Raw genomic sequence first — 15,010 nt, forward strand, 5'->3', positions numbered from 1 at the left:
TCAAGAATATCATTTTTTTTTTTTATTTCATATGCCATTTTATCAACATACGTTAATGGATGGATTATTGATTTTGGTTCTTTTAATGCAACATATAGGATGAAATGATCATAAAAGTAAAATTTGTGTTGATGTATGTGTGACTTTGCCAAATGGTTATATGAAACAAATCCAAAATGTAATGTATATTCAAGTAATAAAGAAATATTTATTTCTGGTTTCCACAATTGCATATCAAGATTTAATAGTTGAATTTGTTAAGTTATGATGTGTTGTGATCACATATTCATAGAAAGAAAGAGGAGTGAGAATGGGAGGATTGAACAAACTTGAAGTTAGAAAACTGAGAGTGAGAGGATTGAACAAATTTGAAGTTAAATAGACATCAGAAGAAATTTAAGCCTAAAAATTCCCATTAAATTTTCAAATAATTGTCCGGTCATAATATTTTTTCCAAGGAAAAAACGGTAACCTTTTATTAAAGAATTAATGAAAAATTACACCAGCTTATGCAATAGAGCATGCAGAGAGATGCCATATGGCCCGCAGCGTTAGGACAACTAACGTGCACAAAGAAATAAGAAGAGAAAAGAGAAGGAAAGAAAAGGGGAAAAAACCTGATTTCGGCTGTGAGTAAAACTCATGCTTCAGGTTTTTCTCCCCTTTTTCTTTTCAACCTTGCGCCACTCTCCCACAGTGGCCTCGGTTGAAGCAATGACTAACTGTGTTGTTACCTTCGGATGTCCTGTTTCTTTATCTGAATCTGAAGTGTCTGAGTGATGTTGCCGTTTGATGCCTCCCATGCCTTGATCCACGCTTGTCATCTCTGCCTGATTTTGCTGGGTCTCTGCCTGATTTGAGAGTGGCTGTGAATCCTTGTTGACTGCTATATTTTCCTTCTGGTTCTCTATTTCAACTTCCTCTATGGTGGTATCATCCTCCTCTGCTTCTGTTTCTTCGTCTTCTGATACTGAGGGAGCTTTCTTTCCCGCGGTTCTCTTCTTTATGACAGAATCTATGTTCTGCCATCCTTTGTGCTTCCTTTGTTGTGGCTTGCTCTTGTTAAGGCTTTTGCATGCATTGAATAGATGGCCTGTTTGTTGACATCCCCTACATCTGAAAGCTGTATTCTCATAGTCCAAAGGTTGTTTCCATTGTGTATTGTTGAAATGCAAAATGATGCTTTCCGGTAGACCTTGGCTGAGATCTACCTCAACACATATTCTAGCAAAAGTAAAGATTCCTGTCCGGTCATAATATGAAAACCAAACAAAATTCTTTAAAATCTAAAAAGATGTATATATAAATATTTTGGAAAGAAAACATTGCATTGCATATAAATATTTTGGAGAGAAAACACTCCATGGCATATTTAAAGTGGTTATTGAATGGTGCTATCGACCCGTCATTATAAGCCTTGTTATTTTTGTAGCGGCCCATGAAAAGGTTGAGAATCCTTGGTATAGTTGTACCACGTGAAAAGGTTGACTTCTTCGGTACTGCATATCCTTCCCGTTCTTTTCAATGCTTGACATCAACGCAATGATCGCGCCGACGGTATCCTTGCGGTTCGTTTTTTTCATTCGAACACAAGTTTGAGTTTAGGCCACGGCCAACTTCTGGATGGAAGAATAATGTACTCAATATTTTAATGAAAATTATTATCGCACAGTATTAAGCACTATCCTCACGACTTATTATACTACCATATTTTAATTTCTTGACGTTAAAAATCTTGTTATTACACAGTGAATTAAAAAACTCATTCCTTTTGCTTCTTTCTGTTTGGCGATTTTCTCTCTTTCAAAAAATAGTTCATAATTCGTAACTATAATGGTAAATAATAAAAGTTATAAGAAAATTTTGTAAAACAGATCTGATTTAAAATTGTCATAAATATTATTGTTATTAGAAAATAATAAGATTAATTTACGAATAATAAGATTAATAAAATTAATTAGAAAAACAATAAAATGTTATAATTTATTACACAAAATGATTATAATTTAGAATTGTTTTAGTTTTATTTTCTAATTATGGGTAATACCTATTTAAATTGAAAAGTATAAAATTAATGAATTAAGTGTCAAGTTTTCCATAGTTAGATTAATATGACTTGCACTCTCAAATAAAATTGTAATAGTTATATTTGGCTAGATTATTATGAGTTGTAATTTCAAATAAAATTGTAATAGTTATATTATATGGTTAGATTATTGAGTTGTAATTTCAAATAAAATTGTAACCGTTATTTATTGGATTATTCTCATTACTATATATATGTGGAATACTTGTATGTGTATTTGATGCAATAGCATAGGATTTTTAATTTGAGGTGCTCTTGATTTATTTTATTTGGTATTAGAGTTCATTTTTAGATATTATAGGACAAGATATTTGTTCCATCTATCTATAATAAGATATTGGTTCCATCCATCCTTGTCGCTCTAGTGACGGAGTTTTGAGAGGAAAACATGCATTTGTTTAAAGAAACCACTACAACTGTAGATTGAAGAACTTGAAAGAAGATCTATCATCTAAGTAAAGCAATCACCATAGTGGAATGAGGGAGAAAAATATCTTTAAAGATCCATGAAGCAATAAGTTGTTAAAAAATAGAGCATGGTGTAAATTAAATGTGTAATGTGATCTATAGAGCATAGTGGTTTCCTTTATTTGTAACTTCCATTGTATTCGATTAAAAATAATTATAAAAATAACAAAATATTGGAGAGAAGAAAATTCATGGGTGGATTCATATTTAAATCAATCAACTAAGCTATATGGGAAAATTATACAAATTAGAAGTTTAACATGCATACTTTGATGAAAAGGTAAAATGTTTGTGTCGATTGTGTTTAGAAGACTCAATCATGACTCAGAGCCACAAGAAACTAACTTAATGGTGATCTTGAGAATGTACATGAAGTACGACATGAAAAACTTAATTGCCACTTAAATCTTTCTACAAATAAAAACTTACAAACATTTTATAATTTTCCTTCTAAAATTTAAATAGATTAAAGATAAAATTCATTATATTAGTACAAAATTTCAATTGATACTTTTACATTAAGTGGCAAGTGCATTAATATCAAATGGTGATGTTTATCATCTATGTTATAGCTAGGGAAAAAAAAACCTACATTCCATGAATGGTGAGGTGTTGTATTGCAAGATATAGCAAAAATAAACTATCTCACCTACAAAGTTTATATTTGACATTAGTAGCGAAATGGAAACAACCATAAAAGCTAAAGTACTTGGAATGACATAAAAGAAGTAAGCTAAATATGCAAATCACATCAATTCAAGACACAACTAGGAATAAGTACCAATGTGAAGAGTAATAATGGATTATTCTATTATGGTAAGTTTGGGCATTGAAAAAAGGAAGTTTAGTGAGTCCAAACATAGAAGGAATTCAAAAAATGTTGTTCAAAGAAGCAAACTTAGTGATTATTTCAAGAATATCATTTTGTTAATTTCAAATGCCATTTTATCAACATAAGTTAATGGATGGATATTGATTTTGGTTCTTTTAATGCAACATATCATGAGAATGCTAATGGTGCTAATATTTTTATAGGATGAAATAATCATAAAAGTAAAGGTTGTGTTGATGTATGTGTGACTTTTCCAAGTGGTTATATGAAACAAATCCAAAATTTAATGTATATTCTAGTAGTAAAGAAACATTTACTTCCAGTGACCCGGATGCGGGTGGTATCAAGTCATATTAATGACAAGCCGCATAACACAGGCAGCTGGCCTGGCAAACAGCAAGTGGAACGTTTGCAGGGTACGCGTAGCAGGTGGGCAACAGGGCTTAAGTGTAAGTGAAGTAAATTCCATGCAGTCTCGAATGTTGGTTCTGCAGTCCGACGTTAATGCAGGCATGCGTGATCGACAGACAATTTGGTATATTGGCATGGATCGGTTCATCACACCTGTTTCAGTCATTGGAGTGATTCATAGCGCAGCAGAGCTGCCTCAGAACCTCTGTCTAGTGTTCCGAATCTGGCTGTTAGCGTGGCTCTGTAAATTCCTCGAAGCTGTTTGCGTTCCTCAGGTAATAGATCTACTCTGTTTCAATCTCTCTGCTCGTCAATTTGTGCTTCTGAGGATGCCTCGACGCCGCGGTGTTCCTCGCAGAGGCAGTCATATAGGGAATAGAGACCAACCTTCTCGCCCTGTTCCTCAGAATGTCATCCCTATTGCCTCTACTTCCCCCTCTTCTCCGCCTCTAGAACAAGCTAGGCCCATTCCGAATAGTTCATTCTAGACCGCCAGATTCACTTTCCAAAGCCGGCTTAATAGGCCTGTTTTGACAGCAAGCCTTACTATCGTTCTCGCGGAGGAAGACAGTAACCAGGTTAGTTCGGCTACAACTACCCCCTCTCAATCTCAGGGAGACAATGTGCTTCTCGGGGACCTGACAGGGATGGTGTTCCAGGCAGATAACCAGCAAGAAGGTGGCCATGTCTCGGAGGTGCCACAACAACCCGTGGATCCGGCTCAAAGTGATATTGTGCCTTGCGGCCCGACTCAGTGGGCAGGCGGTGTTTTAAATTTGGTGACCACTCCTGATGGTGGCGAACCTGTTTATGACGACAGTGGGTTTGTGACCTAGGTCGCTTCTTCCAGTCAGGCGAAAGCGGAAATGCCAGATTCATCAAAGCATGCAGATTAGAACTGTTTCCTCTCTGTTGGGTGGTCTAAGCAATTTTGGGTATGTGTCGTCAATTCTGAGGATAGATGTCTCTGTCTGGTCCATACTCTGGCTACGGAGAGGGGCCAATGTCATTCCAGTCTCTGTTTTCTGTTATAGAAATGGTTATGTTAGTTGCTTCTCAATTTTTGTGGTCAATGTAGGGCATGATGAACTCAGTCTGGGTAATCTTTTTAAGTATGTCAGTGCCCGAACCAAGAATTTTGTAGTATGTTTTGTAAATTCGGCATTAAGCCTGAACTGTAAGGTCTCTGAGTTTTTGGTAGAGGAATGGTCGCGGCCTCCTCAGAGGTTCTAACCTCTTTGTATATATTTTTATTTTTCTTTAATAGAATTAGCATTTACGGAGAAAAAAAAAACATTTACTTCCAGTTTCCACAATTGCACATCAATATTTAATAGTTGAATTTATTAAGTTATGATGTGTTGTGATCACATATTCATAGCAAGAGGTGTGAGAGTGGGAGGATTGAATAAGCTAGAAGTTACATGGACATTAGAGGAAATTTAAGCCTAAAATTTCCCATGAAATTTTCAAGTAATTTTCATGTCATAATATGTAAACTAATCAAAATCCTTTAAATTTATAAAGAGGTGTATGTAAATATTTTGGAGGGAAAATAAGAAAAACTACTTTAAAAAAAATTGTATTTTTGGCTCATCTCCTTATAGGTTTATTGAAATTTGAAGTGTAGACACTCATTAGATGTGGAATCAAATTCCACATCCAACAAGTACCCATTATGCATACTTTTAAGAAGACCAAGATTGATATAAATTGAATATACATTAGAAAACATACATGATTTTTTAATGTATCTTCAACTTTTAGCAATGTAGGTTTTCTCAAAAGTATGCATAATGGGTATTCATTGGATGTGCAATTTAATTCCACATCCAATGAATGTATACACTTGAAATTTCAATAAACCTATTAGGAGATTAGCCAAAAATACAATTAAAAAAAATAGTTTTCTTCTTTTCCCTCTAAAACTCATAACTGTTATTTTATTATTTCAATTATTATTTTATATTTTTCCTTAGGAGGTCACTTTTAGGATGAAATTTTCTCAAATAAGGATCATCAAGCATAGGCATTAACAACCATGTCGAGAATTAAGGTGCAAAGGTATGCTAATATAAATCTTATTGGTCTTATGCTCCTTAAAAAGAATGTAATTGTGGATTTTTCTCTAAATTTTAAGAGTGCACATGATTTATGTGAATGATGTGCATTATGAAAAAATCATAGGGAAGACTTTCCTCTAAGTGCATAAAAGATATCAAAGTAAAAGTCTTGATCTAGTGCATAGCAGTCCCATCAAAACCAAGCCACTTAGTGGAGTTTCTTATTTTTTATCTTCATTAATGATAGAGATATAGACACAAAAGTTTAATTTATTAGAAGTAAAAGTGATGTGTTTAATATTTTAAAAAATGTAAGCACGTCCTTGAGATGTAGGAATGAAGGTACATCAAGATCCTCAACGTCAAGTCAACAAGGAGAATAAACATCGAATGCATCCATCACATATTGAAAAAAAAATGAGATTAACCAAGAGTATAGAATACTACATAGTCCTCAATATAATGGAGTGGATGAGATTAAAAATAAAACTTTGATTAAACGTAGGTCAATTAAAGGTAGAATCTTTCTAATGGATTTTATGATGAAGAAATAAGTATTAACTTGAAACTCAAAAATAGAATCCCTACAAAATTTATAGAGCTTAAAACCCATCATGAATAATTTTATAGCTATAAATCAAGAGTTAATCACCTAAATTTGTTTTGGAACAATGCATTTTACTATATTCCAAATGAAGGAAGAATAAAGCTTGATGCCAAGGAAATCAAATGTGCCTTTATTGGTTATTGTACTTACAAATCCTATAAAATGTATGGTCATGTTACTAATGATTTTTTTGAGAATAGAGATGTTATATTTGATGAATATGCAAAAGCGGTTTAGAATGAGGAAGAGTTTTATGTATAGAAATTGTTAGAAGATAGAAAAGAAGAAGAGGCTAAAGATCAACAAGTTGATGATGAATATTAAGGTAGCATTATGGAGATCAATAAGGAAAGTTATAACACCTCTCATGTATAAATATTATGCACTAATAGGTCAAGTTATGAGTGTAGTGAAACAATTAATTTTTTAGCAAGAAAAAGGCTATAAAGAATGGGTGGATTATATGGAAGGAAAATATGATTATATGATGAAAAACGAAACATGGGGAAGTATTAGAATTGTTTTAGAATAAAGTCTCTATCAGTTCAAAATGACCGGTTAGGTCGAAATTCGATGTGTATAGTAGTATACAAGTATAAATCTAGTTATGTAGCAGAGGTCTATTCAGAGAAACAATAGATAGATAATTAGGACACTTTTGCACCTATAACTCAAACAGAAACCATTATTTTAATGATTGCATTGGTTAATAATTACACTTACAAGCTACAATAGTTGGATGTTAAGTCAATATTATTGAATGAATAATTAAAAGAAAAAGGTTATCTTATTCAACTAGAGGGGTTTGTAATGTAGCATAAAGAATGTTTTGATTCCATGCTCAAGAAAGAATTATATGGATTCAACCAGGAACCCAAGTCTTGTTATGTAAAAATTGACACTTTCTTCTTTCATTAAGGTTTCATTAGAAGTAAAAGTGAGCAAATTATATATATCAAGAAGGATATAAATGTGTATATTAGTGCTACTAATTTGATTGATGAAATAAAAATAAAGCTATCATAGGAATTTGAGATGAAGGCTCTTGTTGAGTTGCATTATCATTTATGCCTTAATGTCTGGAGAGGTGAAGGTAAAGGTTTGATGAGTCAAAGAAAATATGCTAGGAATTTAACCAACTGATTTAATATGTGCTAGTTGTATTTTCAAAAGTAAACTCCACAGTAGACATTTTGATAACACAAAGTCTCCAATTTAATAAATAGGTTTATAATCAAGACATAAGTGGTGGGCTCCAGTATTGCAGCAATAATGCTGCAACTCCTAGGGATCCCTTCTTTAATTTTATCAACCTGGTAGTTCGTAACAAACTTGGAAGCGGTGGTGCTATATATACAAGTACTAGCTCTTGCCGCGGCTGTCACTTGATCAGTTGGCACAAGTCCACTAAGAGCTTAAGCCAACTTCTATGAGCTCTTACAAGAAGATTTTAACTGTGATGGATGAAAGCTAACTCAAAAGAGGCTAGTATACTTATAGAAAGAAGCCGAAAGCTGGAAGGAAATGCAAACCCTAGCAAACCCTAGTTTTACCAACTAACCCTACTCGTGCAAGAAAAGAGATGAAAGTAGTGGAAATGGATGCCATTGACTTTTAGAAAGGTAAAATGCATGTGGCTAAGCTACTTCTAAAGTTAAATATGAAAAGGAACATCTTTTTGTACTTTTGAGTAATCTTGTAGAATTATTATGCATGTGCTTTAACTATTTTTTATTGTGCAGAGGTTGATTGGCGAAAGGAAATGGAGTGGGCACTTGCAGGAGGTTGGGAAGGTGAGAAGAGGGCCTAAGGGATCCCTAGCACCCTTCCAGAGAGTTTCACAGTGATTAGATCTCGAGAAACTGCTCACGTGATCTTCTACAGGAAGGGCCAAGAGAGGATTTTGGAGGGCTAATGGTGGAAAAAAGGTGAAGAAGTGTGTATGGAGGTGAGATAAGGGTGTGACAAGGTCTAGGACTTGGTGAGTGAGGATGAGGAGTGGTTAAGGTGATCGGATTTGGTTCAAGGATGGAGGGAGAAAGGTTGCACAAAGATATGGGAATTAGGTCAAATTGGAAAAGGGGTGGCAACTGATTGGGAGGAATCTGAGTTAGGGGGGTTGGAGTAGGTTATCTGATGGAGGAAGGGTAGACAGGGAAGTATCACAGATGCTCTGCACACTATTTCTCAAAACTAATCAAACAAAGACTATGAAAACCAAAGATCTATCTATCTTGACCTAATTTGACCTAGAAACCTAGCAATCATGATGAACAAAACTTTATTGGTAGGAAATCATGTAAGATAACTATGAAAACTAAGTAAGAACAGATCTACGCATGTAATCACAACAGGTATCAACTTTTACAACTGAGAATCTAACACTAGCAATTGCATGAAGAAGCAAGAACAACGTTTTTGTGGCAGCAAGGACACCTTGGTCTCAGCTCATGGTCCCAAGGAGGGAGAGGTGAGATCAAGGGTTGCTTGATGGCCTTTTTCGATGATCTTTTCTGTTACCAACCTATCAAATCAACTTGAGACATGAAAATCTATTTCAATCATCAAAAATGACCTAAGTAACAAAGCAATATTTTAATCTAAATAATAAAAATTATTCTAAGAATGCAACAAAGACACATAAAAGTACACAAAGGAGGTACTGGGCACTTGGGTTGGGCCCAACCCCAAGAGATACAGCCTCCTAAGGAAGATTAGAGTTGGTGCAAAGCTGGATTCATCTTTATTGATCAAAAGAATAGTTACATGCCAAAAATTGTCCATAAGAAAAAGCTCGAAAATGTGCTGAAATGCAGAGCTAACCTACTGACTAAAATCTAACTAACAAATGACTAAAAACCAACTAAAAGATGACTAACATTGAAATACAAACTGGCTAACTCAAATGAGGCCCTAAGCCTACTTATTTATACAAATTGAGGACCCCAACAGTGCTCCTAAACTTTAGGAACTCGGCTGCCAAAACTTGTAGTTAACAGCAACTTTACTAGCCCTTGCTCAGCTGCCCTTTTGATAATCGATGTGGTGGCCCTTGAACTCTGAGCTGCTGGTGGAGAATTCGAGGTAAGGGCTCATAAATAAATGGGACACATTCCTACAAATCCTCTCCCTTTTTCTTCCACGAATTTGGCTGCCAAGTGCTCATTAAACCTTTGATTTTGTCTCCAAATTGACCAAAAAAACTGCATAAAGCACACATTAGACTTGTTGGCATAATGACTAACCCAATTCACTCTATTAACATAAATATAATAAAAAACATGCAATAAACTAATGATAATGGTGGATTAAGTCGAATTAGGAGGGTGAATGAGCTCATATAATTACTCATTTCTGGGCTCATCATCACCCCCTGCTGAAAGTGTTGCTCATCCTCTGAGCAACTAATCTATCTCTTCATCTTTGATTGCTTTGACTGCCTCTCTCACATCCCAGGCTTCTGAGGTGATGTCCTCTTCTCGGTCATGAAACCATGCTTTTCTCTCTACTTCCTCCCACTGCCTGTGCTCCTTTTCCTGTAGTAGTTTTGTTAGTGCCTCAACCTCAGCCTGCAGCTTGTCCTCTCTCTGTTGTTCATCAGATGTTTCCTTGTCTGCTGGAGGCCCTTCTTGCTGCTACTATTCTCCCCAAAATGGAGGGCCTATCTTCGTTATGACTTCCCTGTAGCTGTAACTGCTGTTTCAGCAGCTCATTCTCCTCCTATAGTTTGGTCCTTTGACTACTTTCCACATGCCTTACCATGGCCAATTTCTTTCTTGATTCCTTGAGTTGTTCTTCCAGGTGACCTATGTCTGCCACACCCTTGGACTTGGCAATCCTCATCCAAGTGTGAGTCTTCACCCTTTCCTGTTCTAGTGCAAAGAAGAGTGGTACCGCAAATTTCTGAAGAATTATCTTTCCAGCTTCTAACAGGTTGTAGTATGAGCCCAAGCTAGGCTGAGGGCTGGGTTCCAATATTTCCTCAGCCTTTTCTTCTTCCTGTGATGGTTTGGCCGCCTTTTCCTCCAATTTCTCGGTCTCTTTTAGCTTGGCCCGAGTTTCTTGTAGAGAATTCTCAGCTTCCTGTAGAACTGTCTTTAAGTCCATCATCTTAATTCTCTCTCTCTAGGTGGAGGTTTTTGGGCTTCCTCATTCGTAGGTGATGGATATCTTTGAAGGAGACTCTTCCTTTGGTTTAGGTGTTGTGTCCTTAATGACAATTGGCTCCTTTGACTATGGCTGGGGTCTGCCTACTTTGATCCGTGTGCTCCTCCTTGCTTTAAAGTACATGGAGGTTTGCCTCTTTCTCTTCTCTTTTGGTTTTGGAGGTGTGCTTAAGGCAGTAAGCACAGTTGTTGCCTCCCTTGCCAATATTTCAGGTGATTTCTCCTCTCGCTGTTCTTCTTCCATGCTTCCTGTAGAAGTCCCTGTGTTAACCGTTTCTGTCTATGGTGCTGCTATTTTAGGTTGTTTCTTTCCCTTTTGTTTTTGTCTGTCTGCTTTGGCTGTGACAGCTTTCATTTGGGCTTTCTTAGCCTTTTTCTTCCCAACCTTTTTCCTTTTTCACCTTCTCTGTTTTTGTTGTTGTCTCCTTTTCTATCTCATGCTCAGCGGTCATGTCAAATTCCTCTTTTTTCTTCTGTTCTTCCTCTGTTTTTCCCTCTGCTTGAATGTCCTGTGCTCCCTCATCAATGTTCTCCTCAATTTCTTCAGTTGGCATGGTGTTGAGTTTGTGTTTTAGCCAAAAAAGAAAAACGCTCAAGTGGGAAAAAAACACAGTCAATCACCGAAATAGAGGACAGTTGAATTCGGTTTTTTCTGAACCCAAGAAGGAATTTTTCATGTGCTCCTTACAACATCAAATGGAAATAATTCCCCTATTTGAAAACTGTTGTCACCCAGGATTTGGGACTCTGTTTATGAAAGGAAGAATTTTGTTTGTACAGACAAAGCATAGAGATCAAATTTTCTTCTCAGCACACAAATAGATATGCAAATTCAAAAAAAAAAAATTACGCACACAGGTTAGCCTCCATAGCTGCATATATCTTCCCTATGGAGAATTTTTAAAAAGGAAACGTGGAGGAGAATTTTGATGCAAAAAAACGGGGACACTCAGTGCAATACACAGGAAAACATTTTACTTCCAATACACAGGTAGATTTTTCACTGATTTTCCAATCTGATGCCATGTTTAATTCACCACCTTGCACAAACAAATCATGCACAAAGAAGTTTTCCTGAGCCTACCTCATTTTGAGCTTGAAATTCGCTGAAAATCTCAGGTTTTCTTTCTACATAGCTCTTTTCTGCCTTTCCTGTAGAAACCTTCCTATAGAAGGCTCTCGTTTCCTGTAGAACGAAACTACACTTCCTGTAGAGCTCGATAGGCAGGAGATATTTTTTTAAAAACGGCAGAAAATTCGAAAAATCAGACAGGAATATTGCAGAGGACCACTGGTTAGCTGATCTGGAAGTGGTGGACGTGTGCTTCAGTTGTGAATGTCGTGAAGGTGCAGTGAACAAAGAGTGGTGAGAGTTTCAGCCGAGCATCGTTTAACTGCAGCGTGATTCGTGTGAGAAGATGAGGTGGCAGAAATGTGTGTTGCCATTATTTGGACCGTTGGTCCCTACTGCAGTGTCATCATGGGACTGGATGTTTTCTGCCTGTAATCCCTTACCATCAGTTGCGCTGGAGTTCAACATCTGCCACCACCTGTTTTTTTTTTTTTATTTCCCGTGAATGACTATACACGTGCTAGGTGACCTCCGGATGAGTGCAATCGGACTGGCTGAGGGTGTCGGGTTAACTTGCTAGCTTCTTGGCTTAATCCCACCATTTCATTCGTTTATGCACTTTCGAATCATACAAATGCAAATAGAGGAATTGGTTTAAACACTTACCTGTAATTCGACGTGCTGCTTGCTCCTTTTTGCTGCTACATGCTCGTATTCTGTGGATGCATGCTGGTCTGTTTGCTGATACATGGCTTATTTTCTGGTATAGGTATCCTCTGGCTGGATCTATGCTGCAGGAGCCTGCTTCAACATTCAAATTTGCACCCTCATGTTGTTGAAGTTGAATTTTTACAAGACAGCAACTTGTTTTCTCCATGGCTCCCAAACGATAGATCGGATTAACCTGAAGCTTTCTTAGCATGCTTCTATCATCATTATGCACCTCCCATAGCAAAATTCTGGTCAATGGATGTACAGATTTCGAGAAAAATTGAAAATGGCTGAAGATTACAGAGGTCAATTTCTCGGAAACCATGCATCAGAATTGGCTGAAACTACTTGGGTAGATTACTATCACGTATATGCATCTCCCCATGAAATAGGTTTTGAAATGGATGCATGGATATGGAGAAAATGCAAAAATGGCTGAAGGTGATGGAGGTTAATTTCTTGGAATCCGCGCACTGGAATTGGCTGAAATTTCTCAGGCATGTTGCCATCATCCCTATTCAAATCCCTGTAAAACGGTTTTGTAAATGGATGCACGGTTTTCACGTGAGCGGAAAAACAAATTCCAGCACTATGTATTTTTGTCTCAAAGCGTTCTGCAGTTTTTTGCATAGTAAGAAAAAATGAGCTTGGGCTATAATGCAAACTTGGAATTGATGGGAGAGAGGTTTGAGGATTGTAGGAGGACTTATGAAGCCTTTAGGAAGCTATCATGTTCGCCAAAACTACCTTTTAAAATCCATTTCTAGCTTACCGTAATTTCGACAGGAACTTCCTGTAGAACACACAGTTTTTAGGAAAGAAGCACAATGAAATGGAAAAAATAATGGAGAAGGGTGAGGGATGGAAACATGGATGTGTGCAGGCCTCATGGACATATTCCCAGCCTTCGGGTCCTCTTCGGAGATCAATTTTGGCTTGTTTGTAGGCTTCCTGTAGAAGACACAGAACTTCCTGTAGAAGGCACATAACTTCCTCTGTCTTTGTTTTGAGCAATCCTCCTAACCTGCAATGTCCTTGCTGCAACCTGAAATTATTCAATGGAAATTAGGTTTTTTTTTTTTTTTTCTCTTTTTTTTTTTTAAACAAGTAGGGCGCCTCATGGAGGTTTTCACCCTAATTGCCTGCCCTGGGTGCCTCCAAGGGAGGTTTTCGCCCAGGATCTTATTCTCTTTTTATTTTCTCTTCTTTCCAACCCATTGACTGCCTCATGGAGGTTTTCAATCAATGAGCCAATCTAAGGCGCCTCCGAGGAGGTTTTCACCTTGGATTTTTATTTTCCTCTTATTTTCATTTTTCATTTTTCATTTTTCTTTTTTCTACCCTACCCTACTTGAAAAACAAAATCATTTTCAAGTATAAGAATACTTCCAATGGAGCCATGTGCACATCAAGATTAGAGACAAAATGATGTGGAGGCTTGAAATGCATGCTTTGACAGGTATCCGGATTTCAGAGACCAAATGATTTGAATTTGAAGGGATCAAACATAGCTGAGGAATAGAGTACTGCTGCAACTTAGTGACTGTCTGGAACCATATCTCAATATAGCTCTCATATCCTTGGTCCTTTTGATGATCTGGATCATTCTCCATATCTTCTTCTATCATGACCTTCACATCTTCCTCTTTCTGCTGATTTTCCTCTTGAATACATGGAGGATTTGATGGTAACCATGAGGGAGCTCTCTCAATCTCTGATTCTAATGTCTTCTCTTCATCAAGTGCAGCCCATAGTTCTTTGATCCCCTCTTTTGAATCTTCTTTTGTTGGATGAGGTCCTTCAATTCTATCAATATAATCTCTTTCTTGCAATACTCTTCCAGAGCTATGGTGAATATCATTGAGCTCAACAGGAGTTGTTTGGAAATGTTGTGCCTCAGCATTGTAATTGGGTTAAGCTAATCCAATGTCCGGGTTTGGAAATGGTGGTACGGGTAGTTGAGTGGGGGTGTATATTTTAGATGGATGTGGATGGGGTTGTGGTTAGGTAGGTGATGGAGGCAAAGGAGCAGGAGGAGAGTTGTACTGGGGCCTCCACCTCTGATGAGGTGCATTCCACTGAGGTTGTGGCTAAGCATAGGGGCGAAATGGATGAGTAGCTGGTTGAGCATGATATTGAGATGGATATGACCAACGAGGGGGTGTAGACCAGGAAAGATGAGCAGGGGGACCCCAAGAAGGCATGGAAGTGGCTTGATAGGGGCTGTAATAAGTCTGGGATGTCCCTTGCATTCCCTGTTGGTAAGGTATGGGTCCATGTAGCCTCCTTTGGTTCATATAATAGAGTGGTTCCGTGGCTCCTTTGGCCCTCTGATATGCAGCTTTGATTCCGGGCAAGGAGGGGCACTGATTCATAGGATGGTCTCTTTCACAAACAAAACACACTTCTATGGAGTGCAATGGACATTCGTTCCTAGGATGCATTCTAGTGCACCTGGGACAAAAGATGGCCAAAGCCCTCTTAGCTTCCTCTTGCTTCCTTTGGATCCGAAAGGTATCCAATTGCATGTTAAGAAACTGCGTCATCTCGCTCTTGAAATCTTCCATCTGATTTGCAAATTCGTTTTTGGACAA

Source organism: Pinus tabuliformis, chromosome 7 (genome assembly GCF_031772625.1).
Source record: "Pinus tabuliformis cultivar Carrire ecotype Pingquan chromosome 7, CPIR1, whole genome shotgun sequence".
Lineage (NCBI taxonomy): Eukaryota > Viridiplantae > Streptophyta > Pinopsida > Pinales > Pinaceae > Pinus > Pinus tabuliformis.